This window comes from Neophocaena asiaeorientalis, unplaced genomic scaffold (assembly GCF_003031525.2).
Source record: "Neophocaena asiaeorientalis asiaeorientalis breed wild unplaced genomic scaffold, Neophocaena_asiaeorientalis_V1.1 scaffold230, whole genome shotgun sequence".
In the NCBI taxonomy this organism is placed as follows: domain Eukaryota; kingdom Metazoa; phylum Chordata; class Mammalia; order Artiodactyla; family Phocoenidae; genus Neophocaena; species Neophocaena asiaeorientalis.
The window spans coordinates 4,910,730-4,920,071 of NW_020175186.1; the positions used below are offsets into that span (position 1 = coordinate 4,910,730).

At 39.1% G+C, this 9,342-nt stretch overlaps 1 pseudogene; it reads left to right on the forward strand.

The window, feature by feature from the left end:
• The first annotated feature begins 4,359 nt into the window (after nucleotides 1-4,359).
• Nucleotides 4,360-6,244, forward strand: LOC112412874 (zinc finger protein 133 pseudogene; annotated as a pseudogene).
• The last annotated feature ends 3,098 nt before the right edge of the window (nucleotides 6,245-9,342 follow it).

Sequence of the window (9,342 nt, forward strand, 5' to 3'; positions counted from 1 at the left end):
TACATCATTTGATGAAGGTCCAGACACTGGAACCAGATTGCTTTGTTTGAATCTTTAGCCCTGTCTTTTACTCTAAGACTGGAAAGTAACTTAACCTCGTCATGTTTTAGTTCCTCATCCCTCAGATGGAGAAAATAATAGTATTTACTCTATGTCTATATGTGTATATATAAAATATATGTATATTTTTATAGAAAATTTAGGATAGGTTTCACATGGAAGATACTGTGTGTTAGTGTTGCAAGGATCTTTGTACAGGATCCCTATGACTCATCCTTAAATATTAGTAAACTCTATTCCTTTGCAGATATTCTGTTATGAGAACGTGAACACTAGTTTCATTCTTTATTTTTACTTTCTTTCATTTTTATTCATTTCAATTTGACCTACCTTCCACCTCGTCCCACACCCTCATCTCTCACCAGCCCCACCAGCGATCACTCTGGTCCCCTAGCTGAAATTCTGGTGCAACATCCATATGTCCTCCAGTACCTGAAATATATGTAAGCTGCTCTTTATTATTTCTTTATTTTGCGGTATGCGGGCCTTTCACTGCCGTGGCCTCTCCCGTTGCGGAGCACAGGCTCCGGACGCGCAGGCCCAGAGGCCACGGCTCACGGGCCCAGCCGCTCCGTGGCACGCGGGATCCTCCCGGACCGGGACATGAACCCGTGCCCCCCGCATCGGCAGGCAGACTCCCAACCACTGCGCCACCAGGGAAGCCCTGCTCTTTATATTTGATCCTCAAGTCTTGTGCCAAAATTGACATTCATTTATTATTGTTCACCTGCAAAGAAAACCACTAGTCTTTACCCATTCTGTAATGATACATCTGGTATGTTACTCTCTAGGTGGTTAAAGGTGAATAAATATCTTAATTTCTCTTGATCAAGCAGCGAGCCCTCAGTAACCTAAGAGCTGTTGCAGCAGCAGCTTTTCCACAGTTGTTTAGGTCTCATAATTGAAGTTACTAAACTCAAACTACCTCCATATTAGGAAATAAATTGTGCTCCAATATTTTGAGCTCCTTGATAAATGGGCAGTGGTAATAGAAGAGTCCTTATTAGCACTTAGCCTACTGACAGACCATATTTGGTACTTAATAAATATTTAAGTACCAGAATTGTAGAATACAAAACACAATGATTTGAAAGGAAACTGGATGAAGTGGTTCAAATACTGCTCATTTTGACGCTCCTCTTTGTTTTATAGGCACAGTTATAGGTGTGGAAAACAAAAGTTATAATAGCTGGTCTTTTCCTTTGTGGAATTCACTGCTTAGATTCATTAAAGTTTCTAAAACTCACTCACAACACAGAAACACAGCACTATCACAAAACATCCTGACAAGGGTATGAAGCTTGTTGCACTTTGTGAACATGGGAAGAAAATGTCACTATTTCATTATTTACCTCCCATGATACCAACCAAGGTCAAAGATTAGTCTTTTATGAATGCTCTACTGTATACTTTTCTCCATAAATTCTGAGTTCCTCCGATTACTTCTTATCAAATAAATGCTTCAATTATCATCCAAATCTTCAAGGAGCTACGAATGCAATAAAGCATTTCCTTTTGGACAAATTATTTTATTTTTGGATAAAAGGAATTCCAGATCTTTTGAAAAAATCATAAGGTTTGTTGAAATTAGACCATATTTTTCTGACGGATGTTTTCAAGGCAATTGAAGATATTCCTGGGAAAAGCATTTCTGAATCAAATAATTTCAGAAACACTACATGCCATGCCCCTACCTTGTAGCTTGAGAGTGAACTTAGACATAAAGCATCTGAGAAGAGTTTTAATAAAGAAACGTGTGTAAGATGAATTAGCCAAATGATTCTCAAACTTACCAGAGCACAGAACTCCCTTTATTCCTTTCCTCTTGTTTGTAGCTTTGAGTACCACTGATATTTTGAGAATCATCTTGCTGAACTCATATTAATTCTATGAAACTCAAATGCTGAAAAGATACATTTTACTTTTTCATAATACCCATAGAGGATTCTAGGGTGAACGTTTAGATTCTAAAATGATCTCTAGTATTTAGTACTAGGAATGCTTACTGGCTTGGCTCCTACATAAAATATAAAGAACATTTTTTTTATTATTTTCAATATTTAATTATGCCCCTCTGTGTGAAGAGTGTTGTCACTGTGTAGTCTGAATGGTAAAACACCACAAGGGGGCGGGGGTGTAACCATGGGTAAAGAAGTGAAAAACAGGAAAAGAACATAAAAAGACTTTTTTTTCTTCAGCTCATCTATTCACTTGACTTTCATACCTTGAAAGACAGTAGGAGCACCACAGTGAATACTGTCTTTGAAAAAACAAAAACTGTTTCAAACAATCTGTACATCCAGTGAAACTGTGTTTGACCGGGTCTGTCCAAATGCTATCACCTAGGATCCAAGACTGAGGCTTACTTGTGAGTCAATAGCCAGTGTCAGGTCCAGATTAATTTTTATTGTTGTGAGCTTCTTGAGTCATCCTTTTAAGTCTCACTGCATCATTTAAACCAACAGAGACACCTTCTCTAACTTACTTTAAAAATTTATCTTATTTCTACAATTCATAATATGTTGTATTCATCACCCTCTTTTCTATTCAAATGGTAAATATCCTGTTCCTTTCAAATTGAGAAACAAACAAACTCTGGCCTTCTGCGTGCCTAGTCTCTGCTGGAAAGGACTTTCTCAAGGGTCACTGAGAAAGCCTTTTTGGATAACACAGTCAATGATCAAAAAAAAAAAAAAATACGAGGAGGAAAAGTTGCTACGGTAACTCCTGTTCTTTTGACTGTTACATGGACCTATCTCAGCCCGTTTTTCTCCAGCTCACAAAAGGAAGGTAAAACTTAGACACTGTATTCTAAAATAATATTGCTAAAGTTAAATATTAGACAGTGCTAAAGACTTAAGAATACATTTTAATGGCTGAAGACAAAAACTAGCCATTTGTTGGATTAAAGACCTAAATGTAAGGCCAGAAACTATCAAACTCTTAGAGGAAAACATAGGAAGAACACTCTATGACATAAATCACAGCAAGATCCTTTCTGACCCACCTCCTAGAGTAATGGAAATAAAAACAAAAATAAACAAATGGGACCTAATGAAACTTCAAAGCTTTTGCACAGCAAAGGAAACCATAATCAAGACCAAAAGACAACCCTCAGAATGGGAGAAAACATAAAAAAAACTAGCCATTTGTGATAGTCATGGTAAAGAGAAGAAAAAAGAACTGGTAGCACAAAAGATTCAATATGCAAGTTCTTTTATTTATGAACAATTCTAAACTTTCCCTTTATTTTTTTTCCACCAGCAATACTTCTGCTGCCAGTTAGACTATAAAAGAACAGAAAAAAGCTTTGTTCCAATGTAACAAGTAAAACAGACAAAATAAAATAAAAATCATACTTTTCTACGAAGGTACAGCAGAGTGGTGGATTTAAGAAGCAAAATACACTGAATTCCATAGAGAAACAAACCCTTCAGAGAGGAGGAAGGCAGCTGCCACCTCCATCTGGGGGTCATTGCTAAGTTTGGATTCAGACTCCAATGCCAGGCCTGAGGACAGGGCAGGCCAGTGGAATGGACTATAGGTTGGAAGAACTCCAACTCAGCTAAGCAGTTATACCTCTCCACACTCGCCACTCTCGTGTTTAACTAAGAAACCTGGTAAAAAAAAGCCTGGTAAGTAAAGAGAAGTCACCTAGTCTTGGGCATTCTCCAAATGATTGGATTCAAGGACTTTGTGAGGTCAAAAACAGTAATGAAGCAAACCTATCTGAAACTTCAGCCAAGTCTTCCAGCTCAAATGCAGACAAACATATACAGCTAGCAGAACAGAGCAGAGATCAGAAGAGAGTCAAGAAATCGATTCATACTTGTATAACCCATTGGTTTCAACAAAAGTGCCAATGCGATTCAAAAGGCAAAGAAAATCTTCTTGAAGAAATGTTGGAACAACTTGACATCTATATGGAAAAAAAATGAACTGACCTCTATCGTACACCAAACACAAAAAATGAAGTTGAGACAGAGCATACCCTTAATGGAAAAGTTAAAATTATATAACTTCTAAAAGAAAGATAGGTGATATAGCAGGCTGCCTCTAACTCGGCATCCCTTACCATTGTCACACTTGCCACGGGACAGACTTTGCAAGCGTGTCCCTGAGACTTTAGCCTCACCTTTCTCCAGGGAGAACATTCAGGGGACCAGAATAATGGCCTTGGGGCTCTTGAAAGCCAGGAGAGAAGAAACATTCGTGTTATTCCATGGTGTGGCTCTGGACTTCACCCAGGAAGAGTGACAGCTGTTAAGTCATGCTTAGAGGACCCTGTACAGGGAAGTGATGCTGCAAAACTACAGCAACCTAGTCTCCTTGGGAATTTCATTTTCCAAACCAACACCTGTCATTCTGCTAGAGTATGGAGAAGAGCCCTGGAAAGAGGAGAGAGGACATCAGCCCAGCCCCTGTTCAGCAGATCCAAAGCCAGAAATTCCACCTTATTCCTCCTCCGTTCTGGTCTTCTGTGGTCAGCAATTACATCAACATGTGCTGCATGGTCATCATCTTCCAATCTGTCCAGGCTTGTTTGCAGGAACCCTCCAAAGAGCAGATCTCTGCCCAGCGGATCAGAAGCAGCAGCTGCAGCTATTCTCTTATGAAAGCTTCTGGGGTGACAGAGTGGAAGGGGAAGACAGAGAAGGTGGCTCCCAATCTTTGTGTGGGAGGACAAGGGAGAGAGTTACTTCAAGAACTTTCTCCAGCCCATCTGAAGAACAGCTATTAAGCTCAAGAGAAAGCAAGACAGTGATGGAGATAAGGTTCAGCTCATCTGGGAAGCCAGAACCTTTAGAAACAGACAAAGCATTAAAGTGGGTAGAAATCTCGGGATTTGAGGTAGTCATTTGTGGAAATTGTGGGCTCGGCTTTAACCAGAAATCAACTCTCTTTAGTCGTCAGAGGACTCTCTTAGGAGGAAAGCCTTATTTCTGCAGTGAGTGTGGCCGAAGCTTTAGCTATAAATCAACTCTCATCACACACACAAGATCACATACGGGGGAGAAGCCTTACCTCTGCAGAGAGTGTGGGCAAACCTTCAGCCAGAAGTCAAACCTACTCACACACAAGATGGCACACTCTGGGGAAAAGCCCTTTGCATGTGAGGATTGTGGGCGAAGCTTTAGCCAGAAGTCAACCCTCATCAGACACCTTCGAACACACTCAGGGGAGAAGCCCTTTGTGTGCCAGGAGTGTTGGTGAGGCTTCAGGGCTAAGTCAAACCTTATCACACACCAGAGGACTCACTCGTGGGAGAAGCCTTACGTCTGCAGGGACTGTGGGAGGCTTTTTTGAGATAAATCCACTCTCGGGAAACACCAGAGATTTCATTCAGGGGAGAATCCTCATTTGTGCAATGAATGTGGCTAGAGCTTTAGTCAGAAGTCATATCTCGTTAAACACAAGAGGACACACTCAGGAGAGAAGCCTTTTGTGTGTCTGGAGTGTGGGCAAGGCGTCAGTGATAAATCAAACCTTACCGCACACCAGAGGACACACTCAGGAGAGAAGCGTTACATGTGCTAGGAATGTGGGTGAGAATTTAGGCCTAAGTCTACTCTCATTGCACATCAGAGGACACACTCAGGAGAGAAGCCTTTTGTGTGTGGGGAATGAGGGCAAGGCTTTCGACAGAAGTCACAACTCATCAGTCATCAGAGGACACGCTCTGGGAAGAAGTCTTATGTTTGCACTGAGTGTGGACAAGGTTTTAGCCAGAAAGCAAATCTAGTCAGACACAAGCTGACCCACTCCAGGGAGAAGTCCTTTGAGTGCACTGAGTGTGGGCGAGGCTTTGGCCAGAAAGCAGCCCTCCTAAGACATCAGGGGACACACTCACGGGAGAAGCCCTATGTATGCAGGGAGAGTGAGTGGGGCTTCACTGATAAGGTGACCCTCAGCACTCATCAGAGGACACACTCGGGGGGAGAAGGCTTATATTTGCAGTAAGTGTGGTGAAGGCTTTCGGCTGAAATCACTCCTCATTAGACACAGGAGGACTCACTCGTTGTAGAGAAGTTTTATGCCCAGGGAATGTAGACGAGGCTTTAGCAATAAATCACACCCCAACAAGCAAGAAAGGACAACTTTAGGGGAAATCTTATGTGAAAAACGAGTGGTCTTCAGAGATACGAACTTTCACCAGAAGATAGGAGAAGACTTCAATGTATAAAGCAGTGGTTCTCGGCTACAAGTAATTTTATCCCTTAGGTAACATTGATGATGTTTAAAGATACTTTTCAGTAACCACAACTGGGAAACTGCTACGGGCATCTAGTGGGTAGAGGCCGAGGATGCTGCTAAGCCTTTTACAGTTCAGAGGACGGCTCCCCACAACAAAGAACTATCCGACCCTAAAACACTTGGCCCCTCTAAGGCTAGCTTTGGCTCCAGGGCCACCCATTGGCTTGGCGGAAGGTTTCTTAGACTACGCTTCAGCTGAGAGCCTTCCTCCCCAGCCTCCTTCCTTCCCCTTCTCCCCCATGTCTAGATCTGAGGCCTCTCCTTGCCTTCTCTGCCTCCCTTTCCATTTTTTTCCTCAAATATGATTTTCCTAAAAGTCTCTTAAACATCTAAACCTACGTGCTTTCTCAGAAAACTCCAACTGAAACAATTACAAAGAAAAAATGGTAATTTTATAATGAAGCAACTTGGCCTAGATCACCTTAACAAAGTTAGCCACAGTCCTCCTACTAGGATTCATTGGAAAGGACACCATGTTATTTTTTTTTTAATATTCCTGCCAAAGAATATGTAACCTAAATATTGCCATAAGAACTAGACAAACAACACAACGCTGTAAATCAACTATACTTCAATAAAAAGATGTTTGTTTTTTAAAAATTTCCACACAAAAATGAAATAGACGAACAGAAATTTTAAAATAGTCTATGAAACTACTGCCCTGCAAAAATATCAAGGCCAGGAAAGACAAGAAAGGTTGATAAACTGCTTTATATTTTAGGCAACTACAGACACATGAAAACTTAACACAATGCTTGGTATATGATTGGATCGTGGACAGAAAAACATGTAGTTACAAAAGACTATGGATTAGAGAATAGTGTTTAATCAATATTGGGTCAGTGATAAATGCAGTGTAAGGTGGTCATGGAAGTCATGCCCTCAGTCTGGAAGTGCACAGGTGAGTTTTTAGAGGTAAAGGGGCCCAGTGACTCCAACATATTCACAAATTGCTCAGAAAAAAGAAATGGTCTCAAAGTGTTCATAGAAAAGAAATGTATATAAAATATAAATACATTTTCTAGGAGGAAGGGAGGAGAGAGAGCGAGCGATCAGAGAGAGAGAGAGAACAAATGGAACAAATATAAACCATTGGTTAAGTCCAATTAAAAGGTATACAATAATGCCTTCTACTTTCCTTACAATTTTCCTCTAAATTTTTTATTATACCAAAATAAAAATATTAGCACAAAATAAAAAGGAAGGGAGGAAGGAAAGAAGGAAGGAAGAGTAAGGACGAAAGAAAGAAAGGAAGGAAGCTCTTGTGCTGTTAGGTTGGTTGGTAGTCGGAGTATTAATCACAGTTAAAATTGGACTTGCAACACAGCCCAGAATAACTCAACTCCTACAGAAATTAGAAAGATTAGCTCATATCCTGACTGTCAGATAAAAGAAAGGGCTTGCACTCTCTTGAAATATCCATACAATAGTCTCTAACCATTCTTTTCAAATACACAGTGTTCTGAATATAATTAAAAATTAACAGATATAGAATAAAGTTGGAAAATGTAACCTGATTCAAAAGAAAATAATAGAAGTAGACGAAAAGATCACCCAGCTATTGGAAATGGCAGCAAGGGCTTTAAATCAATTATTATAACTAATTTAAAGAATTTGAGGGGGGGAAGGATATTTCAAAAGGAAAATCAGAACTCCAAGAAAAGGACCAAACATGAATACTAATATTAAAATATGCAACATCTGAATTTTTTTCTCCAAATCTGCCGATGCTGTAAAATTAACTGTCATTTTTCTTCCATTTCTTTCTGAAATAACTTTCATGGAGATTCAAATGAGTGATTTAAATGAACCCAGAAATAACATTAGAAGGGAGTTGTTGCTCTGAAACTTACTCATCACCTCATTCTTTAGAACTGGGAAAACCAGTCACTAAACCCTGATCTAGTCAACCATATTAGGAAGAGGCACTAAATTTAAAATTTGTTCTCATATTTTGGACTCTAAATAAAAATTACACTACTTAACTCTGCCACTTGCTTCTGAAGCAGATGTGCTTCTGTGATTCTTATTTAGAAATGTTTTTAGTTCCAAATTTTAAACAGGATATTTGCTTTGTCTTAAGGCACTTGCCTAAGTAGTTTTCTTTTTCATAAATAATTTTTCTTTTAAACTTACATCATCTTCTAGCTTGAGCAAGAATCTTCTGTCTCTCTTTTTCTGTCTCTCTTTTACTGTCTCTCTTTGTCTCTGTATCTGTCTGTCTCTTTCTCTCTCTCTAATGTATTTAGACCAACCCTCTCTCCTAATTTAGTAAATATAACATCTTAGCTCTTGCAACTTCAATTTCAAATAAGCAATAAACCACTATAAATTTTCATGGTTGACCCATTCTCATTAATCAGTATTCCCATATTAAATTAGTTATGAAAACATTAAACTGGCTAGATGTGATCCACTTATTATTGGGATTAAAATGAGTGAAATTTCTAGGGAATTATTAGCATTTATTATATAAATTGACCCTGCAATAGATATAATATGATCAAGATGTTTTGGGCAACTGTGATTTATGTTCCTTTTCTAGCTTTCTTTGACATCAGAGAATGATCTGAATCAGTCTCAGTTCACTGTGTTAGTGTAAAACAAATAACATTTATTGGTTTGGGGTTATTAAAATTTATGTTTCCCCTTTTGGCAGTGTGAGGTTATTTGACTTAACTATATGACTTTATTTTTTGTGTATCTTAAATAAAACTTTTTAGGCAAAGGATTTTACTTGTGATTTCATACACACACACACACCCCCCACAAAATCTAAAATTTCATATAAGATTCCTATTAAGAATACTTTCCTTGGAAAAGTTTGGCACTAAATGAGCAGCAAATACATAAGAACTTATAAGCTTTATGTAATAATTCAACACGTGCAATCTTGGGTCATTCTACGATCTCTGCTCAAGTTCAAACACACACTACCTTAGGAGTCTAACGTTTGGAATTAAAATCAAAATGTGAGAGGAGTGAGCCATAGATGGTGCTAATCTGGAGCTGTGTATGTGAGAAGTG